Below are 22942 nucleotides of genomic sequence, written 5' to 3' on the forward strand. Positions count from 1 at the left end.
ATCTCTGCACCTTCCTCTCAATTTTGCTGTGACCCTAAAACTGCTTTTAAAAACTTGTTTCTTGGAAACAACAATTGTTGGAGAGGATGTGAGGAAAGGGGAACCCTCTTGCACTGTTGATGGGAATGTAAACTGGTGCAGCCACTCTGGAAAACTGTGTGGAGGTTCCTCAAAGAGTTAAAAATAGAACTGCCCTATGGCCCAGCAATTGTACTGCTGGGGATTTACCCCAAAGATACAGATGCAATGAAAGACCGAGATACCTGCACCCCAACATTTATAGCAGCAATGTCCACAATAGCCAAACTGTGGAAGGAGCCTCGCTTGGTGTCCATCAAAAGATGAATGGATAAAGAAGATGTGGTATATATATATATACACAATGGAATATTAGCCATTAGAAACAACAAATGAAAAAAATAAGAAAGAAAGAAACAACAAACACCCACCATTTGCTTCGATGTGGATGGAACTGGAGGGTATTATGCTGAATGAAGTAAGTCAATCGGAGAAGGACAAACATTATATGGTCTCATTCATTTGGGGAATATAAAAAATAGTGAAATGGAATAAAGGGGAAAGGAGAGAAAATGAGTGGGAAATATCAGAGAGGGTGACAGAACATGAGAGACTCCTAACTCTGGGAATGAACAAGAGGATCCCTTTGGAAGGGGAGGTGGACAGGGGGGATGGGGTGACTGGGTGACGGGCACTGAGGGGGGCACTTGATGGGATGAGCACTGGGTGTTATACTATATGTTGGCAAATCGAACTCCAATAAAAAAAATACAAAAAAAAAAAAAAAACCCTAAAACTTGTGTCTTTCTAAAAAAAAAAAAAAAAAAAAACCAAACCTAGAAATGATATTACTAAGAGTCATAATATTCAGAAGCAAAACATCAACAGCAAAGTTCCATAAATTTATTTAAAGTTACGAGCCTCCAGTGGTTTAGTGCCTGCCTTCGGCCCAGGGTGTGATCCTGGAGTCCCAAGATCGAGTCCCACATTGGGCTCCTTGCGTGGAGCCTGCTTCTCCCTCTGCCTGTGTCTCTGTCTCTCATGAATAAATAAAATCTTAAAAAAATAATAAAGTTATGAGCCTCTTCTATATGTTTATATAGAGTTTATTAAGAAAACAAAATCTGAATCATATGTAAAAATAAACATCTGGAACTACAATTATGAAACATCTATAAAAGCAGAAAAATCTAAAATAAGTTCACTTCTAGAGAAAACGAATAGTCATTAAAACCATGTCACACCAGAAGGTAAACATAGGTACCTACAAATTGGCAAATAATGTCAACACAACTCTTTTAATTAGAGAAAGTTCCAAAGGAGGCCAATTGTATTCACTTAAAAGTAAAAGCTTTTTTATTTTGTTATTTATTTTTTATTTTAAGGGAGAACGTGCGTGTACATGCATGAGCAGGGAAGGAGCAGAGAGAGAATCCCAAGCAGCCTCCACACCCAGCCCAGAGCCCAACACAGGACTTAATCTCAGGACTGAGATCATAAACTGAGCCAAAATCAAGAGTCAGATGCTTTACCGACTGAGCCGCTGACTGCTAAATCTAAATTTAGCAGATCTTAAATTTAGCAGATTTTAAGATCTGCTAAGCCACTACCTGTGACCTCAAGCTTTTTATTTTTTAATAAAACAATTAAAAATCAAAATATTTCACAAACTTAAAATTCCTACCATTCAAAAGCACTTTCAAATGTGAAATTAACAAAAGCTACACAAATTCATTTTCTCTGCAAAGAATTGCAAGAAAATTTCTGTAATCTTCGCTATAGTAAATGTTACTTTTAATTAAAGATTAAATTGAGTTCTGTAGGAGAAGAGGAAAAGTAGAGAGAAAGCACACTATCTGGCCCCCTCCCCTAAATTTATCCCAACTTCAATTAGAGGCTTTCACAAAGATAAAGAGAGAAACCACCAGGGCTGTGACGCTGCCCCCTGGAAAAGTCCAGAGATTTAAGAAACCCAGAGCAGAGCCAAGAAGCAATTTCACGAGCATGTGATTAAAGTCTATTGACAAAGTACCTAGAGCTCTGCGATTAGTTCAATGACAACACTAAACATTAGATGGCAATTTAAGTAGGCAAAAGGCAATACTAAGATTATCAGAAATTTACCTCAAATAAACCACAAATTAGGAAAAACACCACTTACTTTAAAAGGGGAGAAAAAGGGCTATTAAAACTTTCTAGAGATGAATTTGGCCACACATATCAAGAAGCATTAGAACCCAGCACCCTTCTACTCTGCTAGCTGACTTCTAAAACTTCACCTGAGAAAAAACTTATTGCTGGAAACAGAGATTTAACCTGAGACAGTTACCTCAGGACTATTTAAAATAATTTAAAAAAAGGAAAAAAAAACGAAAAACTGGATATCCAACAATAGCAGGGCAATGGTTACAGTATGACACATCCTCAGAAGAAACACTACTGTCATTAAACACACAGGATCTACAATAACACACACAGAATGAGGCTCTTCAGGGGTCTTTAGAGCATGTGTGTATACGAGCACCCATATAGGAAAAAAGGCAAATAACATAACCTCGAAATGTAAACAGTGGTGGCTTTCTCTAGCTGGTGAGATTACATATATCTTCTTTTCCTTTTTAAAAAATTTCCAGGATCCCTGGGTGGCGCAGTGGTTTGGCGCCTGCCTTTGGCCCAGGGCGCGATCCTGGAGACCCGGGATTGAATCCCACATCGGGCTCCCGGTGCATGGAGCCTGCTTCTCTCTCTGCCTAGGTCTCTGCCTAGGTCTCTGCCTCTCTCTCTCGCTCTCTCTCTGTGACTATCATAAATAAATAAAAATTAAAAAAATAAAATAAATAAAAAATAAAAAAATAAAAAATTTCCATAAGTATACATTCCCTTTGTAATAGTTTCTTACAATAAAATGTATAAATATGAATATCTTTGATAGATCCATCTGGTCTTGCGGCCAAAATAAAACTTCATTAAGTTTTAATTCACTTTCTTCATTAATAAAGGTGATTGGGGTGCCTGGGTGGCACAGTCGGTTGAGCATTCAACTCTTGGTTTTAGCTCACATCACGATCTCAGGATCGTGGGATCTTGAGCCCCTTGTTGGGCTCTGCACTCCATGCAGAATCTGCCTGAGATTCTCTCTCCCCCCCCCCTACCACTCCTGCTTGTGCTCGCTCGCTCTCTCTCAAAAAAATCCTTAAAAAATAATAATAATAATAAAGGTGATAAATAGGAGAAATAACAATTTTCTTAAACCAAACTAGAAAAAAACAAACAAACAAACACAGGAAACAGGATGGTCCTCCAATATACCTGGGTGCTAAAGAAAGACAAAGCTTAACTTGCACTGATTTGTACTCAGAGGGATCTATGAAAAACCATGAATAAAATAACAAAGAATATTTAGGTGAGGTTCCTCCAGACAACCCCGTACTGTGTGCTCCCAAGGCAAGTGGTGCACAGAGGTTCTCCTCCATTAGGACAGATGTTGAGAGGCCAGGGGGAGACCACAGAGGGGAAGAGGTGACCATGAGCCACAGAGGTGCCCAGGATGGTAAGGTAAGTCTTGCGAGGCAGGAGAGAAAAGCTTCGAGAAAGAGGAGGTATTGAGAAGTGAATCAGGAGCAAGAAAAGATCTCCGAGTCTCTCAGAGTACTTACAAAGTACTCAGGTGAAACTGAGCTTGCATTATCCTCCACCTGGCAAGATCTCTGGTGACCTCTAAAACCACAGTCCAGCAGAGGGAAATCAAATGGAAGAACAGGGATGAGAGAGAGGAAACAGGTGAACACCACTGCTTCAAATAAAAGGGACCAGAGACAGTGAGGAAATTGACACTCTGATTCCAACCAAAATATGCAACTTTGTAACGTGGTTTAGTATTTTTTTTAGAAAGAAAGGAAGCTAACACTGCTTGTGCCAGATAATGAGCCCTTTCGCAGGGTCTCCCTCTCTCCCAAGTATACCACAGAGCTACCCGCCCATGTTTAAAACTGCAATCTAGGGCAGCCTGGGTGGCCCAGCGGTTTAGCGCCGCCTTCAGGCCAGGGCGTGATCCTGGAGACCGAGGATAGAGTCCCACATCGGGGCTCCCTGCATGGAGCCTGCTTCTCCCTCTGCCTGTGTCTCTGCCTCTCTCTCTCTGTGTCTCTCATGAATAAATAAATAAAATCTTAAAAATAATAATAAAAAAATAAAACTACAATCTATAACTAGAATTTAAGATCAGCTAAACCACTAACTGTGACCCAAACCAAAAAGTTCACTTTACATGAACAACAAAACCACCATTCATCTTAAACCAGATTTTCGGCCTAAGGCTAAATGGGAAATTTCTTAAAGTTCTCCTATAAAGTCATGTCCCTTTCAAAGTTTGGAAGAGACTGGGGGGGGGGGGGGGGGACACAGGGACAATGAAAGGGGAAGTTTGGAGAGCCTGTCCTGTATGCCCACCCCAGGAAATACACTGTTCTTGCGCTAAAAGAATAGCAGGAACTCACCTGGATGTGGGAGAGGGCCTCACTTTGAATGTAAAAATTAAAGTAGCAGTTCTCAAATATCCTGAGCATTAATGGATGTGATACCAGATAATCGAACACTTAGAAGAGATGAGGGCACTTGCTGGGATCAAAGAAACTCTGGGCAATCTCAAGCACTCAGCTACCATCCTTCTTCCTTTTTTTTTTTTTTTTTTTAATATTTTTTTTCAATTTTTATTTATTTATGATAGTCACAGAGAGAGAGAGAGAGAGAGGCAGAGACACAGGCCGAGGGAGAAGCAGGCTCCATGCACCGGGAGCCCGACGTGGGATTCGATCCCGGGTCTCCAGGATCGCGCCCTGGGCCAAAGGCAGGCGCCAAACCGCTGCGCCACCCAGGGATCCCACCATCCTTCTTCCTGAGTGTAGACAGAACAGGCCTTCAGAGAGGCAAAAAAAAAAAAAAAAAAAAAAAAGTAGTCGTGATGAAGACAAAGGAAAACTTCCAGGTCTCCAGTGAAGTCACAGATGCTAAAGCCAAAGTCAGAATTGGAGTCCTTAACTTACCTCCCTGCAGTGTTGAACACAGAGGGTCACGTCTTCCACCTCCAGGGCCTCATTCTCCAGGCTTTCCTTTTGCTCACCTGGCCACCCTTTCCTTCTCATTCTTCTTCTAGAGCTGCTGCCCCCCGCCAACCTCACCACCACACACACCCCGACCCCCCGCCGGAACTCATGGCTGGGCCTCTGCTCTAGGCAGACACACTCAGTCACAGCTTCCTGTCAATTTTCTACATCTGTCTCCCACCCCAGATCCAAATATCCACCGACTTAACCTCTCAACCTAGCCAACCCACAGGTACCTTGGGGCAACAAGGTCAAAACTTATCCAACGTTCAGATCAGCTCCTCCTCATGATAAGACATAGCCATCTACCCCATGACCACTGGCAGCCATAGCCATCTCCGAGTCTCTCCCACAGGCACCAGTCTTGGTTCCCACCTGGTAAATGTTTCTCACAAGCAGCTGTTGCTCCAGCCACATGGACACTACCTTCTTCAGCCCAACTGAAAGCCTAATGTATCCTGCTCACATTGCCTCCCATTTCCATGTCTCTACGCTCCCCCTACGTCAGGCACTGCGTGACACGGAGCAGATGCTTAACAAGAACATCTAACATTATACTGTCCACTTTTTATGAAAGAGGTACACCGTTCTAGGAATTTTGCACATATTGTATACGATCCTTATTTACGACATCTCTATTTCAGACGAGAAAATTAATGCCTAAGGAAGTGAGCTAACTTAACCAAGGTCATACAGGAGTAAATGAACCTGAAATCAAATCCACTCAGCCTCCAGAGGCAGCACATTAACCACTAAGCACACTACTGCCTCCCAATAAATGAGAAGGGTTTGGATAAGAGTCAACCCTAGTCAACTCCCCATCAAATGAGATAAAACCAGAGTATCCATACAATTTTACAATTAAGACATCAGTAGTTGGGACCTCTGGGTGGCTCAGCAGTTGAGCGTTTGCCTTCGGCTCAGGGCCTGATCCCAGATTCCCGGGATCAAGTCCCACATCAGGCTTCCTGCATGGAGCTTGCTTCTCCTTCCTCGGCCTGTGTGTCTGCCTCTCTTTCTGTGTCTCTCATGAATAAATAAATAAAATCTTAAAAAAAAGAAAAAAAAAGACATCAGTAGTGATAAAAGCAAAAGCCCTTTCACTAAGGTGATGTGATGAAGGCAGAAACCAGACTACAAAGGGCTAAGGAGAGAGTATCATTTTTAACAGCTACTACTTAAAATATGCCCTGTCCCAGCCACCATGCCAAGTGCTTTACAAACATCATACTTTTTAATCCTCACAAGACTGCTATGTAGATACTCCTATCCTGATTTTATGGAAGAGGAAACGGAGTCAAAAGAGGTTAAGTAATTTGTGCAAGGTAATAAGTGGCAGAGACAGACTCTGACTTAATTCATCCGACCCCAAAAGCTGTGTCATCAAGCATAATACCAGGGTTGATAAATACGTTTCAAGTCCAACGCCAAGTTGAAAAGAAAGAAACAAACAAAATTTTCATATGCCATAGATGTATAAAGTGTTTTTAGTCATGGCCTTCAATAAAAACACAAGATTTTTTTTGAAGTTTAAGACAGTTAACCTATTTTCCATCTCCTTAAGCAAGGCAATTCATATCTCAACTCTCATCAATTAGAGTATAAAGCAAAGATGAGTAGAATCTTGTGTCAATGAGTTGTTTCTCAAGCTAATACAATCCAGTGTAGAAAAGACTTTCACAAGAACTCAAGTTTAAATGATAAAGAGAAATTACAACAAGAAGCATAGAGTTTTCATTGCTAAAAGTGCATTTGCAACACTAACACTCAAATAAAAACAAAAAAGAAACATGGGCTGACATAATCACATTTGTAACCAGACTTATTTCCAAAATTCAGACTCAAGCTGTATTTCTACTCACTTATAATTAATGAATGCATGGCTCCATTTCCAAAGTCATAATATAAAATCACGGTAACTTCGAACATGCCCCCCTCCCTTTTTAAAAAAATTAATTCACCACAGTTCGGAAATGGAAAATAATTTATCTTTGTTTTTTAATTTTTTTAAACTGCTGACCATCTTAAAAACCAAATTAAAAGTATCCCGAGGTTAACGTTTAATGACCTGGGAGTTTACTTAACAGATATTAAAAAAAAATAAATCATGAGTGATGATAAGATTAAATCAACACTAAACATTCAATATGAAATTATAACAGCCAAATTCAGTGTAAAGACTGGGAGATGTTGTGAAAACAGCACTTTTAGCCAAACAGCATAAAAGTCCAACGGGCAAATGACCATATTTTGTGTCATCACCAAAGGTTGTTATAGTCCCCAGGACTACACTTAGGTCCGTAATTCTACACAAACCTCAGACCTCTTGTCAAATTTATTCAATTTGTACTGCGGGAAAGATAATTTAAAGATTTCTATATCAAAATAAATCCAAAATGAAAAATTAATTTGCTAAAAACTCTCTTTCCTCCATTTCCTTTTTTTATCACTATGATACTGAGCTCATTTTAACATTTTTATTTATTTATTTATTTTTTATTTATGATAGTCACACACACACACACAGAGAGAGAGAGAGAGAGAGAGAGAGAGAGGCAGAGACATAGGCAGAGGGAGAAGCAGGCTCCATGCACCGGGATCCCAACATGGGATTCGATCCCCGGTCTCCAGGATCTGCCCTGGGCCAAAGGCAGGCGCTAAACCGCTGCACCACCCAGGGATCCCTCATTTTAACATTTTTATTTAAATTTTAGTTAACATATAGTAATATTAGTTTTGGGTGTACAATTTAGTGATTCAACACTTAAGATATATCACCCGGTGCTCATCACAAACAGGGCCCTCCTTAATCCCCATCTTCTGTTTAACTCATCCCCCCCACCCATCGTCCCTCTGGTAACCATCAGTTTGTTCTCTATAATTAAGAGTCTTGCTTGGTTTGTCTCTTTTTTTCCACTATGATTGTTTGTTTTGTTTCTTAAATTCCACATATCCTTTTTCTTTTTTTTTTTCATTTTAACAGAAATGTCATAGTAAATTGCTTTTTAAAAAGCCCTCTTAAAAACAGAAATAAAAAATAAAAAGCCCTCTTACATGGCAACAGAATTCTGCAGTATGTTATTGACAAAAACATTCTGCAGACAGGCCCATCCTTATACTAATGTCAAGCCACGGCCCCTATCAAAACCACTCTTTTAAAAAAAAATAAAAAATAAAAAAAAATAAAACCACTCTTTTTCAGATGTTTGTCTATAACGAGGAGACACAGCAATGGGTAGAAACAGAATAAGAGGGATCCCTGGGTGGCACAGCATTTTGGCGCCTGCCTTTGGCCCAGGGCACCATCCTGGAGACCCGGGATTGAATCCCACGTCGGGCTCCTGGTGCATGGAGCCTGCTTCTCCCTCTGCCTATGTCTTTGCCTCTCTCTCTCTCTCTGTGTGACTATCATTCATAAATAAATAAATAAATAAAACTTAAAAAAAAAAAGAAACGGAAGAAGAGTCTAAAAGAAGCATTAAAAAGTTAAGCCAGTGAGGTCCTGAGACTAGTCATAATGTTGCAGAGCAATGACATTGCATCCTATTTGAATGGCTTCAAAGGTTCTTGGACAATACTGGGTAGAAGAAATACACGACATGTCTGGGAAGTGAACTAAATGTCAGTAAAAACACTTAGGAACTGGCTAAAGATCTTGCCACCCACCACTTGGCTGCAGCCAGAGTGGCAAAGACCACACGAGCTGTGTTCTCCCAAACTAAACACAAGCACAAAAACAACTTGCAGACACCAAATTTAATTTCCTGATTGTTAATACTAGACAGAAATCACAATCAGCCTCTTTTTCACTGTCCTTAAAATAAGTTAAGCACTGCTTTTTGTCACTGGCTGCATAACAGAACAAAAGCAACCGATCAAATTAAAACAATTCTTTAGAACCCAGAAATCTACCAGAAGCCAGACTGGGTAGCCTATGCTTTTTCTTAGAAAAGCATTTAACCGCAGCTTGGGTGGCTCAGTGGGTTAAGCCTCCGACTATTTCAGTTCAGATGATCCCAGGGTCCAGGGTCCTGGGACAGAACCCTGAATTGGGCTCTGCACTCAGCAGGGAATCTTGAGGACTGCTCTCGCTCTCCCTCTTCTCCTGCCCCCCCCCCCACTCGCTCTCACTCTCTCTCAAAGAACAAGCAAGAAAGCAAGCAAGCAAACAAGAAAAGTATTTAACCCTTAACTGACTTCTGACAATGATTCTAGGCTCCTATTGTCCAGCTACCTAAGTGCTGTCCCACCAACTGACCCTGGCTTTTTCATTTCCCAGTTAATTCTCAAAGACCCAAATCCTCCAGATGCTGGGCTGAGGTCCACCTCAAAGCCACTTCCTTTATGAAGCCTAATCATAACAAAACCCCGAATAAGGAAAGCCTGGGTGGCTCAGCAGTTGAGCCGCTGCCTTCGGCTAAGGTCCTGACCCTGGAGCCGTCCTGCTTTGGGCTCCCCGCAGGGAGCCTGCTTCTCCCTCTGCCTCTGTCTCTGCTTTTCTCTTTCTGTGTCTTTCACGAATAAATAAGTGAAATCTTTTAAAAAACAAAACAACCCTAATAGTTTTATCTCCATATGGCAATTACATCCTGCTACTTTTTATAACCTATTGCTTTTTCTAATTAAGTTCCCTGCGAGAAAAACTGTATTTGCATTAAGTTCTTGCCTCTCGGGATCCCTGGGTGGCGCAGCAGCTTAGCGCCTGCCTTTGGCCCAGGGCGCGATCCTGGAGACCCGGGATCGAATCCCACGTCGGGCTCCCGGTGCATGGAGCCTGCTTCTCCCTCTGCCTGTGTCTCTGCCTCTCTCTCTCTCTCTCTATCATAAATAAATAAAAATTAAAAAAAAAAAAAGTTCTTGCCTCTCTTCCTGTAGCAGCTGCAGCTACAGCCCAAACAGAGGTGTGTGCTTGATCAGCACTTGGGGATCTCAGTACCCGGGCGTGGGGGGGGCAGCCCCCCTTCCAGGCGATCTCAGTCAGACCAGAGAAATTCTTCCCGCACCTCTACTAGGAAGTCAACGCAACTGCCTCCTTATCCAAGAGAGAAAACATGCTTGGAGTCATGAGGTGCGTCTCAGCTACACGGCAGGTCTATTTCCTTTTCTTAAATGAGGAAGCTGGAAGGTGTTCTTACCCTTTGCGCAATTCCACATACAGACAGGAGACAGATGCTCAGACCCCAATCTAACCGGGAGCTTTCGGGTCAAAACAATTCATTAAATATTCGTCATCAAATTAATCAAATTCCAGCGCTGGAATTCGTCCTCCCACTGCCTCCCACGGCGGCCCACCTTGGGGGCAGGAAAGTAGCGGGTCGGGAGGAGCCACCACCTCCGGCTCTGAGGCAGGCTGCAGAGCAGCCCCATTCATCGCTGAGCGAGGGCTGTAAACCGCTGGTCGGCAACGAAACTACAGGCATCGGATTCTTCAAGGAAGGCCCCCTCACCAGCTGTTCCCCCGTCCTGACGTCCACACAATTCAAAACAGCACAACAGGCTTGTTTCTATTCCTAACGGTGCTTGCCAAGAGAAACAGAGCTACGTGCCTCTAGATGACCCTGAAGCCACTGCTTAACTCGTTTCGTCAAAATACGAGTGGAGCTCCTAATCCGCCTCCTCTCTGGGCTTTTACCAACTTCGACACACACAAAAGCGCTATTTGGAGTTTCCGCACAGACGTCTCTCTCCCACCTTCCCCCTGAGACGTGTCTGGTCTGCAGACGGAGAAGCAGCGCAAACGCCGCCCAGACTCAAAAACGGCAAACTACCTCACTGTTCCCCGGGCCGAGTCCCAGTTATCCCGGCCTCAGGCCCGTGCGCGGAGGCCCTGCCATCTCGAGGCCGGCGGGCGAGCAGGCCCAGACCCGGCCGGCGCCGAGCGACCCCCCCGCGGCGGCGGCGGGGGCGGGGGCGGGGCTGCGGCCCCCGGGGGCGCCGGGCACAGCCCGCCAGAGTCCGCCCCCGCCCGGCTCCCGGCTCCCGGCTCCCGGCTCCCGGCCCGCCCGCCCCGGCTCACCCCGCCCCGGTGGGCAGCGGCGCGCCCCGGGCCCGGCCCGGCCAGCTGCTCGGCGGACGCCCGCGGCCGCTCACAGCTCACTCGCGGCGGCGCGCGGCGGGCCCGGGGCCGCTCGGCACCATCGTCTCCGCGGGGCCCAGGCGAGGGCCGCAGGCCAGTCCGGCTCACGCCGGGGCGACAGACTCGTCTCGGGCTCCGGCAGCCGTGGTTTCCGGGTAGAAAAAACGCCACCGCCAACGCTGCCGCGACCTCCGACACCTGGCGGCCGACGGCGGCGCGGCCGGGACAAGCTTCCGCAGCCGCGAGCGGCCGAGTCCACGCCCCCTGGCTGGGTCACGTGGGGGCCGGCGTGTGACCGCGAGGGCTGCGCGCGGAGACGTGGGGCGCGTGCCGGGCGCGCGCGTGTGTGCGAGCGTGAGCACGGTGCGAGGGTGGCATCGCGTGGAATGCGCGTGCGCGTGCGCCGGCGCGTCGCTGTGCACGTCGGCGGGTGTGTGCGCGCAGGCTGTGAGTAGGGGGTGTGTGCACACGTGGCCGTGCACGCTCTGCGCCTGCGCCGCAGTGTTGGTCGCCGCCTGGGAGCGCTGCTGGGTGCGGTGAGCGTAAAGCCGCGCGGCGTTACCGGGTCGGCCTGAAGGTGCCCGTCCTTTCCGGGCACACGTCCCCCGGGAGAAGGCAGGGCCACATCTGCACAGTAGACGCAGAGAAGGAGGCTCAGCGCCGCGACGTGCGGCCCCGAAGAACTGAGAAGGAAACAAATGCCCGAAGGGCCAACACGCTTCGATGCAATCTTCTGCGATCTAGTTCAACAGTGAGGACAGCCGGCGACCGCCGACGGCGGGGGGGCGCCCCAAGGGCAGGGCGAGCTGGGGCTGGGGAGCTACCGCATGCCACACTGCAGCACGAAAACCCCCCAAGCATCGCAACCTGATCAGCACATTGTTCAGAGATGCAGGCCGACCCGGCACTACCGAGAGGACCACGTGAGAAAAAGGCGCAAACCTCACGTTCGGCGGGAGGAGGACAGTGCGGGGGGCCCACCGCGAGTCACGAGCTCTCCGAGCCTCACGTTCGTTTCCAAAGTGGGGGCGATAATACCGGCTTATTCTCGTCGGTAAAAATCCTCCAGTCTGTAAACTGCAAAGCACTACCCGGAGATAAGTCCCATGTGCGGGGAGAGCTAGCTGGTGGGGCCTGAGCTGTTCGCCCACGTCCCTGCGGAGCAGCGGCCCCGCGCAAGGCACGACGCACGCCGATTTCACCGATCATATCGGTTCAAGGAGCTTCCGAGGAGTTTATGTCAGCTTCTCAGCAGTAGTCACCGGTAAAAGCCAGAGTGTTGTGCAGTTGGAACTAGTTACATAGTGGGAATATGCCAATGTGACCAGCGAAACATTAAAAAAAGAAACTAGCGGAGACTCTATTTTGGGCTCCGTGCCCCAAAGTGTTACAGGCACATGTTGCTGGTTCCTGCGCCAGAGGTGAAAGCGGGTTTTGTGTTGGCTCTTTTTTTTTTTTTTTTTTTTTTTATTTATGATAGTCACAGAGAGAGAGAGAGGCAGAGACACAGGCAGAGGGAGAAGCAGGCTCCATGCACCGGGAGCCCGACGTGGGATTCGATCCCGGGTCTCCAGGATCGCGCCCTGGGCCAAAGGCAGGCGCTAAAACGCTGCGCCACCCAGGGATCCCTGACTCTTTCTTTTTTTTTTTTTTAATTTGTGTTGGCTCTTGCAGAAGAAGCGTAATAGAACCCTGTACCTGGCTCTTCCAGCTATGAGAAAGCTGGAAAGCTCTTGCTATGAGACAGCCTTTGGCTGCGATGTATATCTTAAATATTAAGATGTATTACTTAAATATTACTGCTATATTGTATTAACTAAACAAACAAAGTTTGTAAGTATTGTCATTTAGGATGACAAATATAATAAACTAAGTTTGTTAGTATTGTCATTTAGGATCCTGTGAATCTTTACCAACTAAAGCCCGTCAAGCCATTTCAGCAGCTGGCGTCAGATGTAGGACTTACTGGGATCCCTGGGTGGTGCAGTGGTTTGGCGCCTGCCTTTGGCCCAGGGCGCGATCCTGGAGACCCGGGATCGAATCCCACGTCGGGCTCCCGGTGCATGGAGCCTGCTTCTCCCTCTGCCTGTGTCTCTGCCTCAGTCTCTCTCTCTCTCTGTGACTATCACAAATAAATAAAAATTTTTAAAAAATAATAATAATAAAAAAAAGATGTAGGACTTACTGATAAAACCCTGACTCATTCTTACTGGCTAGGGCATTACTAGAGAGAAAAAGGGTGTTTCTGATAAAGAGGATCAAAATGCACAAGTTACTTTTGGTTTGAAGTAACAGAGACTTTGAAATTAGACACCAGTAGTAAATAAAACATTCCAGTGAAATCTGGAGATGAAAGAATCTGAAGCTCAGGAGCTAGAAAAATGGACCAGAAGGGAATGCAAACTGATGTCAGGTCAGCTAAAAAATCAGTTCTGTGGTTGCTGCTTTGAGCATCAGCAAAATGAAAGTAAATTCAGAATCTCCTTGGGGTGAGCTCTGCCCTTTCTGGCTGGCACTGTAATAATTGATGAATCCACTAATTCTGTGAGACTTATGACAACAAAGGAGATAATTCAAGTGGGGCAAGATGACAAGGGAGGGCAAGAAACCATGGAAATAGGGGATTATTCAGTGAAGGAGCTGAGTCATTTTCTAGATCATTACAAACATCATCCTAATAAACCTGTGTTAAAATGATTCCTGAGAATTTTAGAACGAGGAGCAGTGCCTCTGCTTTTTTTTTTTTAAGATTTATTATTTATTCATAAGAGATACACAGAAAGAGAGAAGCAGAGACAGAGGGAGAAGCAGGTTCCATGCAGGGAACCCGATGAGGACTCGATCCTGGATCCTGAGATCATGCCCTGAACCAAAGGCAGACGCTCAACTGCTGAGCCACCCAGGTGTCCCTTATTTATTTATTCATGAGAGACACAGAGAGAGAGGCAGGCAGAGGGAGAAACAGGCTCCATGCAGGGAGCCCGACGCGGGACTTGATCCCAGTACTCCAGGATCACAACCTGGGTCAAAGGCAGGCGCTAAACCGCTGAGCCACCCAGGGATCCCAGGTAGTAGTTCTTTGTTCCCCACTTGCAGATTTTCTTTAAGTTTGATATTATTTCAAAATTTAAAAATAATTGACATTCCTTATCTAAAAAAAAAAACAAGGCCATAACAGAGGAAGAAGACTGACACAAAGGCTGGATGGAGTCTCTCTCTTTTTTTTTTTTTTTTTTTTTTATTTATGATAGACACACAGTGAGAGAGAGAGGCAGAGACATAGGCAGAGGGAGAAGCAGGCTCCATGCACCGGGAGCCCGACCTGGGATTCGATCCCGGGTCTCCAGGATCGCACTCTGGGCCAAAGGCAGGCGCTAAACCGCTGCGCCACCCAGGGATCCCTAGATGGAGTCTCTTCACCCAACAACTCCCAGAATGGTTCCCAATGCCTTGTACCAACATGTGGTGGAATGGCGGGGGGTGGAAAGGTAACTCCTGTAGGTCTCCTGGGTACGGAAGCACATTTGCAGGGTTGCCTGGGCCTGCTAACAAGGGGCAATAGAATTAATTCAGGGGACCATGGGAATGCTACCATGAAAGGGACCAAAATTTAAGTGTGGTTAAAAGTTGGAATATTTTTGGGTGCCTTGGTGACTGCTTTGGGCAGTCGGTTAAGCATCTGCCTTCAGAAACAGTCAACAAAACTAAAAGACAACCTACAGAATGGGAGAAGGTATTTGTAAATGACGTATCAGAGAAAGGGCTAGTACCCAAGATCTATAAAGGACTTATCAGGGGATCCCGGAGTGGCTCAGCGGTTTAGTGCCTGCCTTTGGCCCAGGGTGTGATCCTGAGGTCTCGGGATCGAGTCCCATGTTGGGCTCCTTGCGTGGAGCCTGCTTCTCCCTCTGCCTGTGTCTCTCTCTCTCTCTCGAATAATAAATAAAATCTTTAAAAAAAAAATAAAAAATAAAATAAAGGACTTATCAGGGCAGCCCAGGTGGCTCAGCGGTTTAGCGCCACCTTCAGCCCAGGGCCTGGTCCTGGAGACCCGGGATTGAGTCCCACATCGGGCTCCCTGCATGGAGCCTGCTTCTCCCTCTGCCTGTGTCTCTGCCTTTCTGTGCCTCTCATGAATAAATAAGTAAAATCTTAAAAAAAGAAAAAATTTCTCAAACTCAACACCCAAGAAACAATTCAATCATGAAATGGGCAAAAGACATGAACAGAAATTTCTCCAAAGAACACATAGACGTAGCCAGCAAGCACATGACAAAATGCTCCCCATCACTTGCCATCAGGGAAATACAAATCAAAACCACAATGAGATACCACCTCACACCAGTGAGAATGGGGATAACAAGGCAGGAAATGACAAATGTTGGAGGGGATATGGAGAAAGGGGAAGCCTCTTGCCTGTCGGTAGGAATGTGAACTGGTGCAGCCACTCTGGAAAACTGTGTGGAGGTTCCTCAAAGGGGTAAAAATAGAGCTACCCTAGGACCCAGCAATTGCACTGCTGGGATTTACCCCAAAGATACAGATGCACTGAAAGACCGAGACACCTGCACCCCGATGTTTCTAGCAGCAATGTCCACAATAGCCATACTGTGGAAGGAGCCTCGGTGTCCATCGACAGATGAAGGGATAAAGAAGATGTGGTCTATGTATACAAGGGAATAGTCCTCAGCCATTAGAAACGACGAATACCCACCATTCGCTTCAACGTGGATGGAACTGGAGGGTATTATGCTGAGTGAAGTAAGTCAATCGGAGAAGGACAAACATTATATGGTCTCATTCATTGGAGAATATAAAAAATAGTGAAAGGGAATAAAGGGAAAAGGAAGAAAATGAATGGGAAATATCAGTGAGGGAGACAAACCATGAGAAACTCCTAACTGGGAAATGAACAAGGGGTAGTGGAAAGGGAGATGGGCAGGGGATTGGGGTGACTGGGTGACAGGCACTGAGGAGGGCACTTGACAGGATGAACACTAAGTGTTATACTATATGTTGGCAAATTGAATTTAAATTAAAAAATTTTTTAATGAGAAAAACAAAAATTACAATAGAGATCAATTATATGACCTTATGAAATTTAACATTCAATCAATAACCAAAATTTGTTTATATAAATTATATAAAAAATATAAATTAAAAAAGTGTCTGCCTTCGGCTCAGGTCATGACCCGGGTGGCACTGGCTCCCTGCTCTGTGGGGAACCTGCTTCTCCCTCTGCCTCTGCCCGTTCCCCTCCCCCTGCTCATGCTCTCTCTCTCTCTCTGAAATAAATAAAATCTTAAAAAAAAAAAGTTGGAATATGTGATTTGTGTTCCGTTTTGTTTGGAATATATGATTTGTAAATGTATGCTATGCTGGTGTCTCCCTTACCTGCCATGTTTCTGCAGTGGAGTCAGAGCAGAGGGGAGGTGTGATTGCACAGGAACTACCCAGCGGTCTTCCCTGCTGTACCCCATTTTCTCTCTCAGTACTGGACCTGGTCGTCTCTGCACTGCCACTTCAGTTAAGGGCTCCAGGGGCTGAAAATATTCCACAACACGAGATCATGTCAAAAATTTGGACCTAATTGCAAAGGGATTGACAGGCCCAGCGCTCCCCTCCCTACACCCCACCATAGTGGAGCTGACTGCTGAGATGTTTTGTTGCCTAGAGGATGGGATATTTGCACTTCTCTGCACGGACCTAATCAGACCTTCGAGATGAACTGAAGGGGAGGCTCTGCCCCATGCCCTGTTGCTGCCAGGAGACAACGTGCACAGTGGGACACCACAGAGCCTTCCTTCAGGGAGAAAGGACTGGATTCAGATGAATGATATATGGAAGAAGATGAGATTGCTCTGGGGCGGGGGGGAGGCTGCAAATAGCTTGTTAAAAGGGAAAAATCTAACCAGATACAGATATCTATTCCTTGTGAGAAGCATAGAGGGAGAGAATAAATATGGTCTCTTAGCTTTGACTCAGAAGGTCCTTGGGGCAAAGAACTCTGTATACCCAAAGTTCCACTTTTTGAAGAGCCAACAAGTGACCTGACCGCTATGGAAAACAGCTTGGCAGATCCTCAGAAAGTTAAACATAGAATCACTGTATGATCCATCAATTCTAATCCTAGGCATACACCACAATTAAAAGCAGGAACTAAAACAAAATACTTACATACCGATGTTCATCACACCATTGTTTGCAATAGTCAGAATGTGGAAACAGCCCAAATGGCCACCAACAGATGAACAGGCGAACAAACAGGCATGTGTGGACAAAGGAATATCATCTTTAGAAGGAATGAAATTCTGATACGTGGTACAACATGGATGAACCTTGAAAACATTACGATAAATGAAATAAGCCAGACACAAGGAACAAACATGGTAATGATTTAACTTGGAGGAAGCAGCTAGAATAGGCAAATTTATTAAGACAGAAAGCAGAAAAAAAAAAAAGACAGAAAGCAGAATAGAAGTTACCAGGGCCTATAGGGAGCAAGGAATGAGGAGTTTTTAAATGGTACAGAATTTCTATTTGGGATGATGAGCAAGTTCTGGAAATCGATAGTGGTTGCATGGTGAATGCACTTAATACCCCTGCACTGTACACAGAAAAATGATCAACTTAAGTAGTAAATATTGCACCACATTAAAAAAAAAATAAGCCAGCTGACAATATCCAACCTGATGACTTTCTGGGCGTCATCTACGTCCTCACAACCAATGAACAGGTGTGAGGTCTATGTGACCACAAGGAACAGCAGTACTGTGACTGTGTCTTTGGGTTTGCATGTCACATTTGGTCGTGAAATAATAGAGACAAGACTTCTGACCTATGCTCCTATGGGAACTAAGATATGGTACATGAGAAAAGGTTGATTTAAAAAAAAAGAAAAGAAAAGGTTGATTTTGTTGGAAGGGACAAAATAAGCAAAAATAGATTAAGTATGGTTTGATTAGTCAATGGAAATATGCCATAAAGTACAGATACTCATTTGATCAGGGAAGAAAAGAATTGTCAAGTATGAAACATTTGTGCTTCTATTATTATTGGATGGATCGGCTCTCTGTTTAAATGAGTCCCAACCTTGCAATGACTGCAAACATTTGGGATCTTTGTGCACACCTGGATTGTCTATATGAACAGAGCACCTGTTCCAAAGCATTCTGTGCAATGCAGGTGGTTCCTGAGCCAAGAGAGGGGTAATAGGAACTTGCACCTGGACTTTCCAGCCCCCGGGGTAAGATGGCCTTCGGCTGTGATATGTTCCCTAACTTTCAATGCAGTTGCTACCTTTGTGCCCTTTCTGTGAATAAACTGTAGATTTGTAAGCAGGTCATTTTGCATCCCACCATTTTGGGATGCAAAATGTCAAGCCCAGTCAAGCCCATCTGACTACCACCATCGATGTGATTTTGCTGCATTAACAATCACTGGGCTCCTGATGGGGTGCCCTTACCTAGAAGGACACATCACCTCGTTGGCATTCCTGCCAAAATGCTAAAACCTGAATCTAGTCCTCAAGAAATGATAAAAAAAAATCCAGGGTGAGGGACGTTCTGTACAATACCTAGTCCACACTCTTCAAATATATTGATGTCATGAAAACAGGAAACAATCCTTCCGTAATGGATGTCAAATCATCATGAAGAACACTTTAAATATCTTACAATTTTATATGTCAATTATACCTTAATCAGCTGAGGGGGGAAAAAAGACTTAAGGCTGGGCAATTGTTCTAGAGAAAAGAACAGTAATGACACATGACCACTAAAAGCAGTGATTAATCCTGCACACAAGAAACTGGATTGGAAAATTTGGATACGGTCTGCTTATATCATCAAATTAAATTTGATGTGGTTAAATTCCTGTGGCTACATAAAAGTCTATCCTTATTCTTAGGAGATATATTCTAATGTGTATACACATATATATATATATTTATTTAGATTATACTAAATAGAAGTATTGAGTTATGATGTCCTCATCTAAGAGACGAGAGGAAGCAAATGTGACAAAATGTTAAGTGCTAATCAAGGAGAAAGGCATATAAATGTTCATTATAGTATCTTTGAAATACTTTGTAGATTTGACATTTCCCAAAATAAAAACTTAGAAGAGAAAAAATAACAATCACTGTAATTACATTAGGCCAGAAGTCAGCAAACTTTTCTGCAAAAAATATATTTATTCATGAGACACACACACACACACACACACACACACACACACAGAGGCAGAGACACAAGGCAGAGGGAGAAGCAGGCTCCATGCAGGGAGCACACTGCAGGGACTCGATCCTGGGTCTCCAGGATCACACCCTGGGCTGAAGGTGGCGCTAAACTGCTGAGCCACCGGGGCTGCCCTACAAAAAATACTTTAAGCTTTACAGAGCATATGGTCTCTGTTGCAACCATTCATCTCTGCCATGTACTGGGAAAGCCATAGAATGAATGGGAGTGGCTGTATTCTAATAAAATCTTATTTACAAAAGCAGGTGGTGGGCCAGATTTGGCTGCAGACCATATTTTCTGGCCCTCTGCCTTAGGCTGTGGCAAACTCAGGGCAATTCTGTTGTGTTCTAGTTGACTAGAAATTCATGGCTGCTCAGGAATTGACAGATGTGAATCAAATATTGTAGCTTGAAATGCCATAATCCTAATCTCCCAATAACTGACAACCTAACAGCCACATCCCACATAAAGCATCCTCTCTTCTTTTTCATCTTGTCCCCAATAAAAACTTTTCAAATCTCATCCTCCCAAAGCCAAAGGTCCAAAGCTTCAATGTCAATCATTTTCTCCTTTCTCAGTTCTCTGAGATCTTGGGAAGTTAGTATAAGACGGTAGTTAGAAACAAGGAGCCTGTGGGAATGTAAAACGGTGCAACCACTATGGAAAACAGTATGGCAGTTCCTCAAAATGCTAAAAACAGAACTACATCTGATCAGCACTTCTGGGTATATTATCCGAAAGAATTAGAAGTCAGGAACTTGAAGAGGTACCTGCACTCTTGTATTCACTGCAGCACTATTCACAATTGCTAAAACATAGAAATAATCAACAGATGAAGGGATAAAGAAAATGTGTAGGAACACCTGGGTGGTGCAGCCGATCTGAGATCGGCTGATCGGCTCAGATCATGATATCGTGAGATCAAGCCCCACATTGGGCTCCATGCTGAGTTTGGAGCCTGCTTGAGACTTTCTCTCTAAATAAATAAATAAAATATCTAAAAAGAATAAAAAAGGGACACGTGGGTGGCTTAACGGTTTAGCACCACCTTTGGCCCAGGGCCTGACCCTGGAGACCCGGAATCAAGTCCCACGTTGGGCTCCCTGCAGAGAAGCCTGCTTCTCCCTCTGCCTGTGTCTCTGCCTCTCTCTCTCTCTCTCTCTGTATCTCTCATGAATAAATAAATAAAATCAAAAAACGTTCAGTTAGGGAAGTTGAACAGGCTCCAGATATCTGCATCTGACATTGTACTTGGTCAAAAATCATGCACACTTAAAAAAAAATCATGCATACTTAAGAATTTGTGAAGCAAAAAAAAATTTTTGTGAAGCGCATTGATTTTATGTTAAGTGCTGTTGCCACAGTAAAAGTAAAAGAAATAGAAGGAGTGGAGGCCCTGGAGCTAGTCTGCATGGGTTTGAATCCTGGCTTCCCCCTTCAGCTCTGTGATCTCGGGCACGACTGGGGCACCTCCAAGCACCGGCTTCCTCTCCGCCACAGGATTCTAGGAGTTGTGCCAAGTGAAGCACTTAGCAGCACAGCACCTCGCATGTATCAAGCACTAATTAATAATAATAGGAATATTATTATTCCCACCAAACTAGCTTTGTCAGACACATTTAAGAGACAATACATTTTTAATGCTTGCTTAACATGGTACCTGGTACGTGAGGACTAAGTGCATGTAAGGTTTCTTAATTATTCTACTAGGCAGTTAAACATAGTCACTTCCCTTATATCTTTCCCTCAACTAACTACTGAGCTATTTAATTTTGCATGTTTTTACACCTTACCCTTTCTCCTGGATTGTAAATAAGCTGAAGGCAAAATCCAGGACATGTGCCTCTTTGCAGCCCCTCTGGCACCATCTGGGCTGGAATATATACAGGCCACAAACAGAGCCTAAGGCAGTTTTAGAGGAAGAACCTTTGGCAGACCACCTAGTTCAGCACTGGCTGACTGATTCATCTAAACACAAAGAGAAAAAAAATTAAAATTAAAATTAAAATTAAAATTAAAAAAAAAACACCAAAGAGAGCTTCCAGAATGAGTCACTATTGCTAATGAAATGATAAGAGGAATTTTCACTTGAAATAGTGACCATGTCCATCCACCCCTTGCATTTTTCAAATCAAGAGAAAATGACCAGACTCCTCCCCCTCCCACACCTCACCTGTCCACTGCCCCAGAGCAGGTGCCACCAGAAATTCAGGTTAATTCCGAAAATGGATACAGTGCTTAGGTGAGATGCCTCCATATTTAAGATGCTTACCAATTTTCCAACTGCCACCCCAAATCTAAGAAACTAGATTTTTTTCAGCTTCATTGATTTTTTATTAAGGGCGGGAGGGATTTTCTTCAAGCAGTGAAACCAGTCAGCAGGTGTATACTTCTGCAGAGGGAATTTAAACCAGACACCTACCCCTGCAGACAACTCATTATTCTTTTAAGGAGGGGTAGGCCTTTCAACTTCCAAGAGGGTGATTCTACCCCTGGAGGTGGCATTCTATACTGATAACCACAGTGGGGTTGCCTGGGAAACCTTGTTTAGAGATCACCTGTGTCACTTTGAAAACAAATGTCTCCCTTTAGGAGCTAATATGCACTATTACAATTCTTCTTTTTTTAAGATTTTATTTATTTATTCATGAGAGACACAGAGAGAGAGAGACAGAGAAGCAGAGGGAGAAGCAGGCTCCATGCCAGGAGCCCGACATGGGACTTGATCCCAGGTCTGGGCTGAAGGTGGGGCTAAACCGCTGAGCCACCCGGGCTGCCCTCCACTATTAAAATTCTGTGTGGTGTGGTGGTTTGGATAGCTTTAGTTCTACTCTTAGAATACTTTTTTTTTCTTTTTTTCTGATTATAAAACAACCATGGTATTGTATAAACTTAGGACAATTTAGAAAATATTAAAAAGGAAATTAAAACCATCTGTAATAACCAACCCAATGGTAACTACTGATAAGATTTTACTGTATTTCTTTCTTTTTTCCTAGCATTGCATGGAATTTTAAAACAAATTTGGAACTATGCTTAACATCATGCCAGGGTAGTTTTCTACATAATTACTATTTAATTTAAACATCCTCCTCTACACATTTAAATATTGAAAATTTTTAACTTCTTTTTTTTAAGATTTTATTTATTTATTCATAGAGACAGAGAGAGAGAGAGAGAGAGAGGCAGAGACACAGGCAGAGGGAGAAGCAGGCTCCATGCAGGAAGCCAGATGTGGGACTTGGTCCATGGTCTCCAGGATCATGCCCTGGGCTGCAGGCGCCGCTAAACCGCTGCGCTACCGGGGCTGCCCAAATTTTAACTTCTGTAGTTAATATTTTTATATAAAACTTTATTGTGTTTTTAAAAGTTATTTTCTTAGCATAACTTTCCAGAAATGGGATGGCAGTGCTAGAAAGTAATATGATTTTAAGGCTCTTGACACATAGTGCTGATTTGCTGTCTCGAAATTTTATAATCTGCACTTCCATCAATGAGGCATATCT

The 22942-nt window shown here is 44.2% G+C and overlaps 1 protein-coding gene across 3 annotated transcripts in view; it reads right to left on the reverse strand.

Moving 5' to 3' along the window:
* TMEM248 (transmembrane protein 248) overlaps positions 1–17654 on the reverse strand; it is a 39817-nt gene extending 22163 nt beyond the window's left edge. The window contains exons 1-2 of one of the 3 annotated variants that reach the window (XM_072837585.1): positions 17374–17654; positions 16591–16739 (exon numbers count right to left, since the gene is read on the reverse strand). The gene's annotated coding sequence lies outside the window, so the exon portion shown is untranslated. Of the gene's footprint in view, positions 1–10255; positions 10855–11136; positions 11388–16590; positions 16740–17373 lie in introns of those variants that run through there. The other 2 variants (XM_072837588.1, XM_072837587.1) reach the window with 2 other exon arrangements.
* Between the last annotated feature and the right edge of the window lie 5288 nt (positions 17655–22942).

This window comes from Canis lupus, chromosome 8 (assembly GCF_048164855.1).
Source record: "Canis lupus baileyi chromosome 8, mCanLup2.hap1, whole genome shotgun sequence".
NCBI lineage: Eukaryota > Metazoa > Chordata > Mammalia > Carnivora > Canidae > Canis > Canis lupus.